The sequence below is a fragment of the Martes martes genome, assembly GCF_963455335.1.
Source record: "Martes martes genome assembly, chromosome: 8".
In the NCBI taxonomy this organism is placed as follows: Eukaryota; Metazoa; Chordata; class Mammalia; order Carnivora; family Mustelidae; genus Martes; species Martes martes.
In genome coordinates, this window is record NC_137895.1 from 112,234,452 (window position 1) to 112,250,529 (window position 16,078).

At 43.1% G+C, this 16,078-nt stretch overlaps 1 protein-coding gene across 2 annotated transcripts in view; it reads left to right on the forward strand.

Annotated features, from left to right (window-relative positions):
• NRP1 (neuropilin 1) overlaps positions 1-16,078 on the forward strand; it is a 136,348-nt gene that overhangs the window by 16,388 nt on the left and 103,882 nt on the right. The window lies entirely within an intron of this gene.

Sequence of the window (16,078 nt, forward strand, 5' to 3'; positions counted from 1 at the left end):
CTTCACATACCTTGTGTCCCTGTCAAAATGTTTCACATCATTCTAGTTCCATCGGAAGGGCTCCTTTGTAAGCCATTTCTGAGAACCAATGACCTATTAAATGTGGTCTCTCTCTCTCTGTCCTCCCACACCCCAAGAACTGTGTTTCTACGTCTTTCATGCTCTTTAAAATATTCTGTCTTGTCATAATGTCATAATCATTAATATTCTGTTACTCTTCACCCAACTAGCTCATAAGGTGCTCAAGAACAGAGCATGATACTGTTTTCCACCACTCGCAGAGCCTAGTGTAGTGTTTCGTCTGTAATAGGTGCTTAATTAACATTTCTGAATCGAATGGGCCAACGGACGTCCAACTGAGTCTTCTCCAGTGTGTTCATCTAGCACGGAAGAACCAAGTCAGCTTTTTAGGAAAAGCTCTGACTTAATCAGACTATTAAAATGCACATTTATGCTTCTCATTTACATGGTAAACCCTTCCTTTGCCTGGGTAGTGGAGTCAACCTCACATTTTTCCTCTAAAAATCCCTGTTTTTTAAAAATCACCTAAGATTTCTACATGTGAATAGCTTTAGCTAAATCTCAACAAATATGCAAAGGTAGTGCTTGACTGAAAGCTTTGCTTTCTGTCTCACATTCATCTCCACAATCTGTTTTGGAGTTAGAGACATCACATGCTTTAACAGTAGAGACATATGTCCCAATTGTTGAGTGTTTTCTAACATCCCCGCAACTCCCGGGACTTCATGTCACTACTCTAGAAACTTTGTCCATTGTATGTTCATATCTGGGCTCATGGCCAAAGCACCTTTATATAAATTTAGTGCAAATAATTTAGAGCCTTCCCGCATTCTAGCTGGCAACCCCAATACATGCACGTTAGCTTCACAGCAGGCTTGCTGGGGAAGTTGTATAAAGTGAGGCTCTCTGGGAACAGAAGTCAACACAGGATGGATCCTGAGCAGAAGGGTGTAAATACGTTAGTCGGTATTACCAGATAAATACCAAGGCCCAAGTTTTGGTGCAGCTACATGAAGATACCACTCTGGGGAGGAGCTAGACTGAGCTAGCCCAGAGGTTGCTGAAATGGACAATAAAGGGTTTCAGCGGCTTCCCTCGTTCACATCATCCCAATGTTTCCTAAGTATTTCTTAAAGCTGTGGGTCATAGTGAACTCGTGTCAACCCAAGAGGAAGAGACGAACAAATGGCATGGGCATGGCTACCCCTACAATAGTGAGTCACCCCGGCTACCACAGTTCATTTTTGTATTTCTTACCACCTTTTACTGAGTTCTCTGGGTAACCGCCAAATGTTTCTGTTCTCTGTCTAGTCTAGAAACCCATAGCACACCCCCAGCCTCCCATCTCCAGGTTGTCCGCAACCAGAGAACAGAATGACTTAGATGATAAACTCTTGCATTTCCATGGAGGTCAAAGACTAGCCGGGGCAGAGGCAGAAGTGCTGCCTGACTGTGCCTTCGTTTTATTCTCCTTCGTGCCAGTCCCATGGTGACCACCTTCATCGTTCCCTTGGGTGACCTGCTTAGCTAACAGTGTGGTCTTCATATGTGATGCCGATTGGATCCTGTCACGATCCTGAATTCTAGAAGTGACTCAGCCTTTATTTTGTAGAGCTGTGGGCTCCAGGATTTCATCTTTCTGGGCCTGCATTTCTTCATCTGGGAAATGAGAGAGAGAGTTTCTGTGCTTTCAGCCCTTTTGCCTCTAATCTAACAGGATTCTGTGTGTGCAGGGGAATCCTGTCGCCATAAAAGCATATTCCAAAGATGTTTTTTCTGGTGATTTAGCAGGGCGCTTATCCCTGGTCCTTCCTTTGTCTTTGACAAGACCCCCCACACCTTTTCTCTTTGTCTCTCTTTAGCTCTGAGCTACTCCAGCTCAGTCCAGACCCTCCCTGCCTTTTGCAAAACAGCTCCTCCCCTTTTCTTACCCTTTCTTTTCCTCTGAGACACTTTTTTATGTCAGTCTTCTACCCCTAAATTTTATCAGACATTTTAGATTCTATCTCGGCAAGATTTATTCCGGAGAATTGCCCATTTCCCCACCTTGACCCTAGTCATCTCCATTAACAGGGGATTATTTTAACTCATCGGTTATTTGGAAGAACTGCGAACGTGGTCCTCAGAAATGCTCATTTCTTGTTCTGCTGTCACTGAATATGATATTTGCAGGCAGTGGAAATTCTGTGCGGGAATAAGCTGTTTATTCTTGAAACTAGATGGGCCACAGGCCAAGTTCAAGGCGTAATTTAACTGCAATTGATAACCTAAATGTTAATCGAGACTCGGATTTGATCACTAACACAGAAATAGCTCTACCTTACCTTTCTGCTCAACATAGCTTATTAAAATTAGATTGTAAAAAATAGAAATTGCATTGGAAAAAATACAGAGGAATGACAACAGCGATTTTGTTAATGAATCCCACCTCACTCTTTATGTCTCAAAGGCAGCTAAACTATGTAATAAGCTATGCATCTATTTGTAAAACAGTCTCGAATTAAGGAGCTTATTCAGATGCCATTGTAAAAATAATTTTCTGAAATTGTGGTCTATCAACAGGAGATAAGATGGCACTTTGTTGTCGCCTGCTGAGGCCCATTATGAATATTCTATTTCAGAGGCAAATCGCACTGTAAATACAATGTTCAGATTCATTTATTTCCACAATAGCATTTTTGCAAAGGTGCAATTTCATAATTTGACTTAGCAGTGATAGCACATCATCATTTCAAAGCTCTTTATAACCACTGGTTAATTCACACATCCTTGGGAAATTGTTTATTTGTACCAGATCCATTTTAAAGCGAAATCACCACAACGTACAAAGATAAAGAAACTTGCCAAAGGCTAAACGGGGACAGAGATTGTGGTTAACTGTCCTTCTACCCATTTCCTTTCCTTAGCACATGTGACTAGGCACTTCTGAACATGCATGTGTTCCCAATAAAAATCAAGGACTCTATTAATGATTCTATTACGGGCAGGAAGCTTGGTTTAAAACAGCAAATCCAAGTCATTCGAGATACAAATGCCAGCAGGACCTGAAAGGTAGGAACATATTAATTGTACTTTTCTCCTCTGTTGGGGTCCCCCTGAGCCATATTTTTATTAAAGCAAATGATCAATGGTGGACGAAGAATAAAGTTATTTAGCTAATTCCCAGCATTAATTGGAAAAGCTCTACTATTTCTAAACATCTCAGTACAAAAAAGAACTTCAACTGCCAACCTCCATTATTTTTGTCACCACATCTTTCCTAGGACTGTCCTTGAGATTTAAGCTCTTCATATTTCTTATCTGTGTTGTTTTAGTGTTTGGTGTAGATACCGATTATACAGGCCCTGAGATGGATGACGAGCATGAGTTCACTGTTTAACACCCATCACAATGTATGCTTAAAAAAATATATATGTGGTAATAAGTTCAGAACTTACAAACTTGTAAGTTGAGGTAAATTCAGGCACTTTCCAAAACATTGCTTATTTGGACACCAAACTCTTCCTCTGAATGTTGCCTGCTACTTCAACTGTTGCCTGCTACTTCATTCATTCATTCATTCATTCATTCAGCAAGTGTTTATTGATCACAGAGTATTTGCTGATTACTGTTCAGTGACAGGGCAGTGAACATAACAGACATCATCCCCTGCCTTCATGGTACTTACATTCCAGAAAGATGGCGAAAAACAAAGGAGAGCTGTTTATGAGGAGCCGTCCTTTGTGTTCACCCTGTGCCCTTCCAACTTGTTCCTCATTATCTTCATCCGCAGTTCCAAGATAAGCCCGGTCTCTCTGGGACCTGACTCTCACTCTAAACAAGACGTATATTAAAACACCTGTCTGGGGCAATTGTGGGTTGGCGTCACATTTGCTCCTGGTGGCTGATGCTCTCTGCTTGTAACCTCTGCTGGGGTTCCTCTACGATTCAACTCTCAGCCTCTACTCTTGCTTCCCAAATTCACTCAGTCTCCAGCCCTAAGTACTTGACCGTGCATGCCCACTCTCCACACCCGGCTAGCCAGGTCTCACTTCACACCTTGGTTCCTTTGCCTGTAGTTATGGATCCCAGTCCGTCCTCTTTTACTCTCCAGCAGGCCCTGAGTGACAGGCCTCAGGAAGCAGTGGACATGGACAGAGGGAACATGTGGCTTGCAAAGCTTCAGGGCAAACAATGCCAGAGCTGGCTCAGCAGGGCTGCTGGGGAGATGGCCTCTGGGTGATTCGTATATAGGAATCTCTCAGTGGGGACCGAGCACCGTCAGCTCTCATGTTTTGGAGCTGGTTTACCGTCTCGGCAACCATTCTACCAGCTCTTCAAGTGACACAGACTAAGTAGAGGACAGAAGGAAACCATAGGAAATCTTTTCTTCCTCATATCCCTAGTATAACAATAGTAACTCTTTAATAAAAATAAATAAATAAATGAGCAGAATGCTTTATCTTACCATTCCATCTTCGGCTCTTTTCACAAGGGTCCCCCATCCACTTCCTGAATGTAGCTAGTGGAGATAGAAACAGAAAGGAAGAGATATCTTTAAGGAGACATGGACAGAACTTGACCATGATTGGATTTGAGGGGAGACGGAGGCTGGGCGTTAGTGACTCTCCGTGTCCTTATCTTGACAATAGTCAACAATAGCACCAGCAACATAAATAGTAAAAAAGCAAGACGGTAGGCCCCGCTGTGGACATTTTGAGATGCTTTTGAAATAAACACACAACATTCTATTGCTTTCAAAGTAAGGTGATCAAGTTCAATGGTGGTAAAATTGGTGACCACTTCGTCTTAAGGGAAGAAGGAAAACTAGGATTAATTTACCAAGTCTGTTACGTAGCCCTGTGTAGGATGGCAAATGTGTTTAGTATGGATTAGCAGTGGCCTTTGGTAGTACATTTGAGAAAACTGCTTGGCAAGGAGGCACAGTTCACTGCAGTGCCTCCCATGGGCTTGAAAAGACATGGTAGTAATCTCCATCTTTAATCTGTACACAGAAGGACCTCTTCCGGAACCAGGCTAACCACAGAATGTTAGAGAAGAGTTTTATTTAGAACAGACATTTTTGTTATTAAATTAAAAGTCATGCAACTTATTTTTCTTGAGCACAGAATTATCAGAAATAAATTCTTATTTAATTGTTATCTGACAAATTTGGATTGATCCCTTTGCTTTAAAAAAGTCTAATGTATGTATTCTATAGAATCAATTTTAAAAACTCAAGAATTGCAGATACCGTAAAAATATATATTATCATTCTTATAGTTCTAAATAAAGATTTGCTCTGTGGTTTGGCAAACCCTATGTTCTGTTTTGCACAATAGGCCTTTTACGGAGACATGTACACCACACTGAGGTTGCCTATGTCTGATGGAATTGTGCCGCATATTTTTCCTCTGAATAAATATTTGAAAAAAAAAAAAAACGAGAAAATAAGTCACCCACAATCTTACCACTCAAAAATAACACTATCTTGATTTTGTATATCTTTTTTTAGCTTTTCTCTTTGCATCTAGAAATACGCATATGTTAAAAAAATTGAGATGATTCTCTACAGTTTTTATTCTACCATTTTCTCTTAAAATTACATTTTAAGTATTATATTAGACCCTTAAATAGTTTTAAAACATGCCTTTTAGAGATCATATTAACTTCGCAAAATAATAATTTTTATCAAACTGCTTAGGACATTTATTTTCAATGACTTAAAATTATAAGTAATAACGATAATGGTGAAATGATTTCTCTATGCATATCTTTATGTACTTTGAGGATTTCTTTAGAAGATATTTCTGGAAGTACGATTTTTGAACTGAACAATAAGGACAGTATTAAGACTCTTGATACAAATTACCAGCTTATGTAAGAGGGTAATTCTCGGGGATAAGGGAAGTTAGTGACATTTACTTTAAAACTACATCTGCATTTCAAAGAAGTTGATATTTGTGTGACATAAATTGATATTTTAAATCAAGAATTGGCACACTTGCTGAAAAGGATCAGATAGTAAATATTTTAGGCTTTGCTGACCAGATGATCTCCATCTTAACTTCTCAACTCCTCCATTATAGTATGAAAGCCCTAAACAAGTAAATGAATGAGCATGGCTGTGTTTCAATAAAACTTTATTTATAAAAACAGGCAGTCAGACAGATTCGGTGTGCAAGTCATAGTTTTCCAACCCCTGTGTCTTAATTGAAAATTCTGCCATGCTGTGAAAACATCCAGATTTGTCACCAGCAAGATTTTGGAGCCAGTGTTCCCTTTGTAAAAATTTGAGCTTGTAGGGTTGTGAATCTCAACTATAGTCTAGGGAAGGGAGTAAATTTGCTTTTGTTGCAAGTCAATTTGGAAACCAAGCAAGGAAGCTATAAATCAGCCTGTTGTTTTAACATATGTAGAGTATGGAGAAATCTATACAGTTAGGCTTCTGTTTGCCTCTGTTAGGCAGCTGAGCTCTGCCCTGTATCTTTTCTCAGTGTGCTTTCTTAGGAATTCACTCTAACTCCCACAAAAGTAGTTACATCTATGTGTACAAGCTAATTTCACTCACTGATGATTCAATCAAGGGCTCCGTCACTCATTAATACAATCATTACTGCACAATTCCTTGGAAAACAAAGTTGATGCTAGAAGAGAAAGAAAATCTTATGAGAAATAACTTTATTCTCATGAAACCTACCAACAGGAGATATTTTTCCCAGATGTTAAGCATGCCATTGCTTTTCCTTGGGTGACCCTTTATGGAGCAGCTAAAAGACTACCCTTAACAAAGGTGTAATACAAAGGAAATAAACCAAGTGTAATCTAAATAATGCTATTGTGTCATAGATAATTGGCAATTATCTGTCAAGGAAATTAGTAAACTGGCCAAGGGGATAATATATGTTTTATTAGTCTCCATGGCAAAATAGAGGATGAAGGAAATTGCTTTCAGGGACTATCGGATCTTACGTAGATGTGCGCACGTGTGTGCACACACACATACCCTTCTGACCTCGAGAATGCAAAAGCAGCTGCTTTGGTAAACACCACATCTGAGTCCAGCAGTAGTTTTATGCTCATTGTTTCTGTCTCTTTTATTTATGCTAGAGAAACAATGCGAGCTAGATGCAAACAGCTCTCTGCCAATAATAGAAGTGTGTTTGCCCGCGAGCCCAAGCAAATAACAAAGAATCGGAAAAAAATGGATTTGACCTTAGCAAATTAATATAAACAATAACTTCCCTGCATACATGCACACACACTCATACACACACACACCGTATGACAGCTATAGTTACAATTTCGACTAGAAATACTTTTTTTTTTTTTTTTACCAGAAGACCCCAAATTGTGTGCCCATCCTAAGCTTTTAGGCCTAACACACAGTATTTAGGTAGATGTTATAAATACGTATACTGCCTGCCAGAGAGCTAAGAAGGTAACCCCAGACTTATATTCCGCCCCCTCTGTTTGATGGATGAAGAAACTGGCGTTTTGACAGTGAAGGACTTGCCCAGGGAGTGGGGCTGTGGTACAAACTTGTTCCTCCTTGATTCCTGGAACAACGATCTCTTTACCCATTCCCTCTCCCTCCTTAGCGATGTTGCTTTTCCTATTTGCTGTTTGGCCCAGGCAGCGTATAGTCATCATTTGCTGTTTGGGCATACGTGCCTCCTTTTCAGCTAGTCCTTCAAGGACTGAGAACTTCCTCTATGTCATCCTGAAGGGTAGAAACTCTAGCCCTAATACACCATAACAAACCTTCTAACTTTCATAAAATATGACTTTCTAGGAACGTAGGTTCAATCTTGAGCTCGTTTAACTTGAAAAGTTTACACATTAAAAAAAAATGATTGTAGTACATTATATATTTTGTACAAATGCAACTCAGTACCTTATCATAGTTGTTACATGACAGCAGATCTTCAGGCAGAGTTATCAGCGAGGCCGCCCTAAATCACTGATTTTGCTACCACTGGGAGCTGTGAATGGGCCACGGTAATACCACAAAGAGCCCATTTGTAGCCTGGAGAACCCACCATTATGATGTACATTTCTACAGCAAATCACTCTTCATTGACAAAGAATTGATTCGAGGGGCGCCTGGGTGGCTCAGTGGGTTAAAGCCTCTGCCTTCGGCTCAGGTCATGATCCCAGGGTCCTGGGATGGAGCCCCGCATCGGGCTCTCTGCTCAGCAGGGAGCCTGCTTCCTCCTCTCTCTCTGCCTACTTGTGATCTCTGTCTGTAAATAAATAAATAAAATCTTTAAGGGAAAAAAAAAGAATTGATTCGATTCTTCACAATACTTTAAATCAATCTGGTTAGATGGATGCTCTTGCTTTTGTTTATTTATTTGTTTGTTTAGGTTTTGGGTTTTTTGTGGGGGGCTTTCATTGTTTAGACTCAAAGTATATGCTTTTTTATTCCATTTCTACTCCAGTGAGGGACTGTCTCATAGAGCGGTGCGCTCCCCTTCCCCCAGAAGCTTCCAAGCTATGGCTCGCTGCCATCCTTGAGGAGTGTTGTGCATTTCTGTAAAGATTCAGACCTAGACTGTAATGGGTCCACCCATAAACGGAGATGAGTAGATTGAGTGCCAACTCCACGGCCACTGGTTTAGGAGTCATTTTCATTTCATTCCCCAGAGCACATAATGAAATACACAGCTTATCTCAGAGCTGAGTCTGAATTGGATAATGGCATCACAACGGCTGCAAGGGGACAATCATCATCACGTTCTAGAGTCCTGTGCCCCTGGGTACCGAGGAGCAAAGGAACTAGTGAGGCAGTATTGGTTAAAAATAAGTAAAAAAAGGGGTGCCTGGGTGGCTCAGTGGGTTAAGCCTCTGCCTTCGGCTCAAGTCGTGATCCCAGGGTCCTGGGATCGAGCCCCGCATCGGGCTCTCTGCTCAGCAGGGAGCCTGCTTCTCCCTCTCTCTCTGCCTGCCTCTCTGCTTACTTGTGATCTCTCTCTGTCAAATAAATAAATAAAGTATTAAAAAAAATAAGTAAAAAAAAATAAAAGGCATCCCGGCCAGGAGGGATCTTGTAGAGCAGGACAGACACAGCTGACAGAGGACCTCATGGAAGACAAATGCTACCAAGTTTCTCTTATGCTGGCATTTGTTTTCTCCCCCATTCTTCTCTTAGCTTGCTCAGTTTTTCCCGGGGATGATTTAGTACTTCTGAGGGTAGAGGTTCAAGTCAAATAAAGAAAAGTAAATCAGTGAAAGAAGAGGAAACGGAAGCCAAAAATAGAAAGTATTGTGGTGAAAACATGTCTCGGGGCAACTCCTAAACTAATTATTATAATGGATTTCAGTTATTTTCAACTGTTGGGCCTTTGTTCATGTGTCGACCAAATTACCTTTCGTTATTTCCCAAGAACCACTAAGCATCACGCAGACAATACTTGTTCCATCATATGATTTGGTCTATTATATCTTTTTTTTTTAAAGATTTTATTTATTTATTTGACAGACAGAGATCACAAGTAGGCAGAGAGGCAGGCAGAGGGAGAGGAGGAAGCAGGCTCCCTGCTGAGCAGAGAGCCCGATGTGGGGCTTGATCTCAGGACGCTGGGATCATGACCCAAGCTGAAGGCAGAGGCTTTAACCCACTGAGCCACCCAGGCGCCCCTGGTCTATTATATGTTGATGGAAAAACAGACCCTCAAAATTTGAAAGAAATCAGGATCTTCATTTCTTCTTTCTCATCACCATGCCAATGTTGTTTAATCATATTCAGTAACAACAACAAAAAAAGACAAGGGGTGTGCATCGTATGTCAGTCTCCTAAGTCAGTCCTGGGCGCGGGAAGGCGAAGAATGTCTCGTTCACTGTCCCAGAAGGGGTTACAGCAGATGGGGGACACGGGAACTGGTAAACGGATATTCTGTAGTTTCAGATGGCAAATGCTGTAACGGGTATGTAAACGAGATGGTTTCCAAGTTGCTACCCAGTTTGGTTGTTTGGGCAAAGCTTCCCTTTTTTCTCCTGCCACTTCCGCCACATTTCACATGACCAACCCCTCATTTAGAGAGGAAACTGAATATCCCTCCCCAGGCCCACAAGGGTTGGCCCCGTCGCTTCATTACCCTATTATCATCAAAGGAGGCCCCAATCATTGTCAACTGGAAATGAAACGAGGCAGCATTTAAACGTGAAATTGTTACTGATCTGTAGTACTTGTGACGCCTGGAAGGGAGAGACAAAGAACCGTACCCTGGGATTCATCCCTTGGGATTTACAAGTTTATCTTCTCTTTGGGAAGAGGGAGTTTATCCCAGTAATGAGATAGCGAAGGAAACAAGGCGGTCTGTAAGTAAGTGCCAGCCGAGTGTTACACGGGAATGTGCGATAAGCATTCAAAGCGCTTGTTTTTCTTGTCAGGTAATTAAAAAGAAGAATGAGTTCTATAGATAAGACCAATACAAGAAGGACGGTCTCCTAAAAATGTTTGTTTGTTTGGGTACACTTTGATCTATTTGCCCAATTTAGGAAGAAGATAACTGATAGCGTTGATTGCTTTCTCTCTCCTTCACTCTTACATAATGAGGTTCTCATACAGGTGTGATTAACTAGAAAGGAATGCAAAATATCACCACCTTGGAGGGACCCATTTTACCTGAAACTGGTAGATTGTAATGAAATCACAACTTTGGAAATGGGAGCTTTGACTATAAAGTAATAAAGTGTCCTCGACAAACAAAACAACCTGGAATTTTTGCACGGAATGAGGCCTCCAACCTTTAAGTCATTGACTGTGCTCCCGTGTCTCAAAAACACTTTTGAAGTGGATTCAACCAGGAGGGGGCTCCAAGCCTGGGCCCTGGCTCTGAGGAAACCTTTGCTTCCCCCCGCCCCCCCCGCCCCACCTCCTCATTAACAGACGGAGCCGCTGCAACTTACCCTTCCTGTAATTTCAGCAGGGCCCTTGCCCTCCTGGCAAGATGCCGGCCCCTCCGCCAGGGATGGTAGCAATGTGTCCTCCAAGAGAACGTCTGATCTGCAAAGTGTTAATGGCTAAAAACTAGGGGGAAGTCCTCATCCAAAAGTTATCTTTTGATCAAGGAGGGGCCCTCCGCCTCAGAGGAAATCTTTCCTGTTTACAGACTTCTGGGCCCTTTGAAAACCCTTGGCAGGTTATGGGCCAGGCTCCTTCGCTTTTACGCAAAGGGGCAAACAGGATGAGACCAGGATGGAAACTACATATCACAGGAACCCAGAAGGGCAGGAAGTAGCAACATAAGAGGGAACTCTTGATTAAAAGTATAATTGGAAGAGTTTGTGTGAGGTAGGAAGGGGATAATGGCATTAAAATATGTCTGTAGATTTTGTACGTGTTTGTAATAAAACAACCACTAGCCCACCTTTACTTCGGTTGGTTTTCTTTGTCACATTATTCTCCACTTTGGAGAAATCTGATTTTTTTCCCCCTGCATGGAGATTCTGTGCTAAGTCTATTTGGGAGAAAAGACAACCAAACTACATTCTTTTTATTATTATTAATTTCTATGTGAAATGGAACTTGGGAAAGACCTTATTATCCTTCGTAGGATTAATTATTCTAGAATAAATAACTAGGAGATTGAAAAGAAAAGATAGGTATAAAAGATGAGGTCGCTATTCACTACATTCAGTTAATTTGTTATATTCGGTTCTCCAAGAATGACATCGATGTTTGTGAGTTCTTTAAAAAAAAAAAAAGGCTCAAAACATAGACATTACTATGAAAGGAACAATTCTTTTGGCTTTAAAAACTGTGTCTGTGGTGGTGTCAGTGGCGGCGGGGGTAGTGGCCATTGAAATCCCACGTATGGAGTGGGTATGTCCACAAAACGCCCCACTAATTGTATAATCCCTTGGCAGGATCCAGGCAGCCTGCACGTGACCACGAGCCACACCCACCCAGCTTTACACCCCACACTACAGGGTGAGCCACCATCATGTGTTTCCAGACAGAAGTTAGTAGTAACATGTTTTATAATTGTAGTCCTATGCCAACTAGAGAATAAATTGTCATTACCAGATGGCTCCGTGGTGCAGAAAATGTGCTCGTACAGAATTCTGCATCAGCCTCCTTGACTTGCACCCAGCAGGTGATATTTATGGACTGTTTACAAGTTGCTCACATATGGCATTCTAAAGAGGTTTGTAACTTTTATATGCTGTCATCCAGTTTATTTATTTTATGAAAATCCCACTCCAAAGGTCAGCCTCCCTCTGTCTACCTCCCCAACTTTCAGACTAGAGGAAAAATCCTGAATGGACTCTCAGGACAGAGTTGCTAAACAAAGAGGCTTTCTGGCCCTCCCAGTGTTGTGCCCCCCACACACGTCCCTGATAGACTGCTCCTTCCGACTGCTGGCGGGACCCCAGCAAGAATGGGGACAGTGTCTTTTACTGATTCAAATAAGACAGCATTTGTATTTTGTGATGCGGAAAGGTCTGCCCGCTTTGGGTTTGGTTCAGCTCACGTGGAAGAGAGAATGGGGCAGCCACTCTGCAGAAAGGAGGGTGGTCAGTGGTGTGGGAGGGCGTGCAAGCCGTGGGCACTCGGGCCGAGCTGCCTGTGGCACCCTCCCTCCACACGCTCCTGCCTCAGTGGGCCCCGGCCAGCAAGTAGGAGCCCTTCTCAGATCTTCTGGCCACCGCCTGAAGTGGAGTCTCAGAGCTCCCACCAGAGGCAGCGACAGATCTGCACCTGAAAACAGCTCTTCCTGACACCGATGGGCGTTGTTCTGGACATAGCCATTCTTGACATGATCACCCTCGGTCCGGGTGGCCACTCAACATGGGTAGAAGTTTTATTCTCTGTAGTTCAATGGAAATAGGAAGAAGGTATCTTCTTGTCCTCGTGAAAACAAATCTAAGGGAGTGACATTATTTGGTCATTGGACAGATTTCAGTACTGAGATGAACATAGGGTGTCGCTATGGTGGAGGAAAGGCAGGCTGTGCAGGAGCCCAGGCGACTGGGGGGATCGCAGGCATCTTGAAAGTCATGTCAAGTTCTTCACCTGCATTTGGTAGGAAGTAAGAAGCAGCAGGAAATTTTTTAGAGCGTGAACTTTCTCAAGTGACTTTTCCAAGTCGCATAGGTAATCTTTCCCTTTTCACGTAATTCTTTAGGTAATTAGAGAGCATTTAATAACACAGAGCACAGATGGGGAAAAGGAGGAAGTCAGGACTCTACAAGCCTATGGGGGCTGTGAAGCCAACCAGGATCCCTTTGTGATGCTTAACCAAACACACCCCTGGAAATCAGCTGCCTACAACAATTTTTTAAAAATACCTGAAATTAGGCCCTGGAATGAAGAGACTGAGGATGGTGCTCCAGCGAGGATGGGAGGCGGTCCCGGTGAGCAGCACGTAGGCCTGTGACCCGCAGGCCCGTGCGCTGCTCCCAGCCTGCAGGGCAGTTGGACCCCTGCTTGGGCGAGCCAGTGGGTGGGAGGAGACATGGCTCTAGGGGCAGGCGCAAGGCGGAGGATGGAGCAGGGTCAGCTCAGCCTCTAGAAAGAGCTTAGCACGGATCAGCCAGGTCAGCCGCTTACTCTGTGACTTCTGGCAGGGTGACCTCCTCAAGTCTCATTTCTCTCAAGGACAAAGTGCACCTAAAAATAGTACCTCGTGGGGTTATTGCAGTGTGCAGCGAGATGGTAGGGGGCAAGCCCCTAGAAAAGTTGCTGGCACGAGGAAACGCTGTGAACAATAGCAATAGTGGTGATAGGGCCACTTTGATTAGGGAGGAGAATGTGGAGTTGGCGTTCTGGCACCATTCCAGCCTCAACCTTTAATAAAAACAGCCCCAGTTCACGTGGTGTCCACTGTGTGCCTGACTGTAGGTGCCTATCTTTAATCCTCGCAAGCACACGGCAAGACAGTGTCATCCCCGTTTCACAAAAGAGACATGAAGCATAAAAAAAGGTAAAAGCTCTGGCTAAGAATACAGAACTTGAAGTGGCAGAAGAAGGCTTTGAAGCCTGGTCCTTCTGAGGCCAGCCTACCATACGGTCTGCAATACCCGACCAGATACTGAATCATGGGGCCCCGTGTTCCCTTCCGGCTGACCAGAGCAGATCTCAGAGCCCCGCCCCCCCCTGCCTGCGTGACCGGTCCTGATGAGCTGATATCCTGGGCAGTAACTGCAAAGCACTGGGATCTTGGCAATTCGGCATGACATAAGGTCAGGATGTGAAGTGGACCCTTCAACTATGAGGTTGGAAATTCATCAGGCTTTTCCCAGGGTGAAGGACAAGTGTGGAGAATGGACAGAGGCTGCGTCGAAGGAGCACAGCCAGCTCCCTCCGATCCCCCAGACTCCCTCCAGCCCGGGCAGCATGTCCCAGTGAAGCAGAGTCTGCAGGAGGCCCGCCCGCGTCTCTGGTGGCCCAGCCAGTCAGTGCCTGGTCAGCCAGGGCAGAAGTAAGTCTAATGTGACATTCACATGCTGCTCCCGGGACAAGGGCTGAAAATAGGATCTCTTTGCAGTTCCCTTTCACCAACTAAAAAAATATTTCCAGGAGATCCCAACATCTTGAAAACCTGCTTGGCTCTAGAAAAACAGATACACTTCAACACCTGCCAAGAGTAATAGAACTGAATGTCCACTGTGAACTGAAGTCGATAAGTATATTATTAATAGGAAAATGTAGTGCTCGTTTTCAGAGAATAATGTAATTCCTATGAGTTTTTTCTTAGAGCTGTGTCCAAGAGTCTAATCGTCTAGAGCCATGAAACCAAACTCCGTCTAACGAGACCAGTAGCTCACCGAGCAGGCAGCCCTCTGTTTCCCCCTCCTGCCCTCTGCCCTCAGGCCTGTGCAGTTTAAGGCGGTTAACCCTACCTTGGAACCCAAAGTGTTTGAAGGAAAAGTAGGTTTTCTGGAACAAGGTATACTTTGACTACATAAGATGTAAGATTGGAAGTAAAAACTGCAGAGGCCCCAGAAATATTTCAGGATCCATATTTCTATCTAAATGAAATCTAAAGAAACTGAGGAATTCATTGCAAATGGCTTCTAGGAACATCATCCTTGGAGAAAACTGTTCATTCACAGACTATAAATGAAATATTCACCCCTTAAAAGTGTGCAGCTTCTTATAATAAGACCCACAGCCTGTGGCTACAACTAAATTTGCCATCTGTTGTATGGCATCACCACAAAGAGTAGTGTTCAGTATTGGGTTTGTGTTTAAGATAGTGTGGACTTCCAATCTGTAATTTATAATCAATTTCTAGAGTATTTAAAGTTGCACTGAGTGAAAGAGTTTTCCTTGTTTAAATTGGATTATTAGGACTAAAATGCTAATCCTGTCTGGGCTCTGGTGGCCCCAGTAGGCACCTCCCAGGGAACTGACTGACTTGTCCAAACCAAGGTTGGTGTGTAGCCTTGGAGCCCTCAGCTGCCAAATCGCCTGGTTCCCATCCTACCCCTCCAGCTCTAGAGTAAGAACAGACCCCTTGTGCCACCCCCGGAGCGGTCACTGCTCCAGATTAGCCTTCTCGGCTCTCCTGTCTGCATCCAGGCCAGCCCCCAACAGTCCAGAAACTTCTTGTCCTTCTCATCAAAGAGCAAGCCAGTTTCCAGATGGCTCTGAGCTGGCTTGGGCATATGAAGCAGGATTAAGATGAAAAGCATCATTTTTCATAAGTCCACTTGAAGTAACTAAACGGGAAAAGGAGACTCCAGAGAGTTCCAGAACAATCAGACTAACTGGAGAGGTCAGTGGACCAGGGGGCAGCCTGCTTTCAAACAGACCTTCCTGTCTGGCTGTCAGTTCCTGTCCTCACTGAAAAGCCTGAGGATAAAGCTCAAAGGAAAGTATTTCCCAAACTTAAGGAGTATGCTGATCACCCTTTCAAGAAAAGCATTCCCACCAACCTTTAGTGTTGAAAATTGTATTTTTATTATATTTCTTATGACATATGTATGAACCAACAAAGTACCCCTGCCTTATTTATGTTTAGCATTCCCATAGAATAAATAAAATAAGGCCGGTTTACACATTGATCCCAACATAACAAGAAAACAAAAACATTCAGATAACAACATCGATTTGACGTGATGA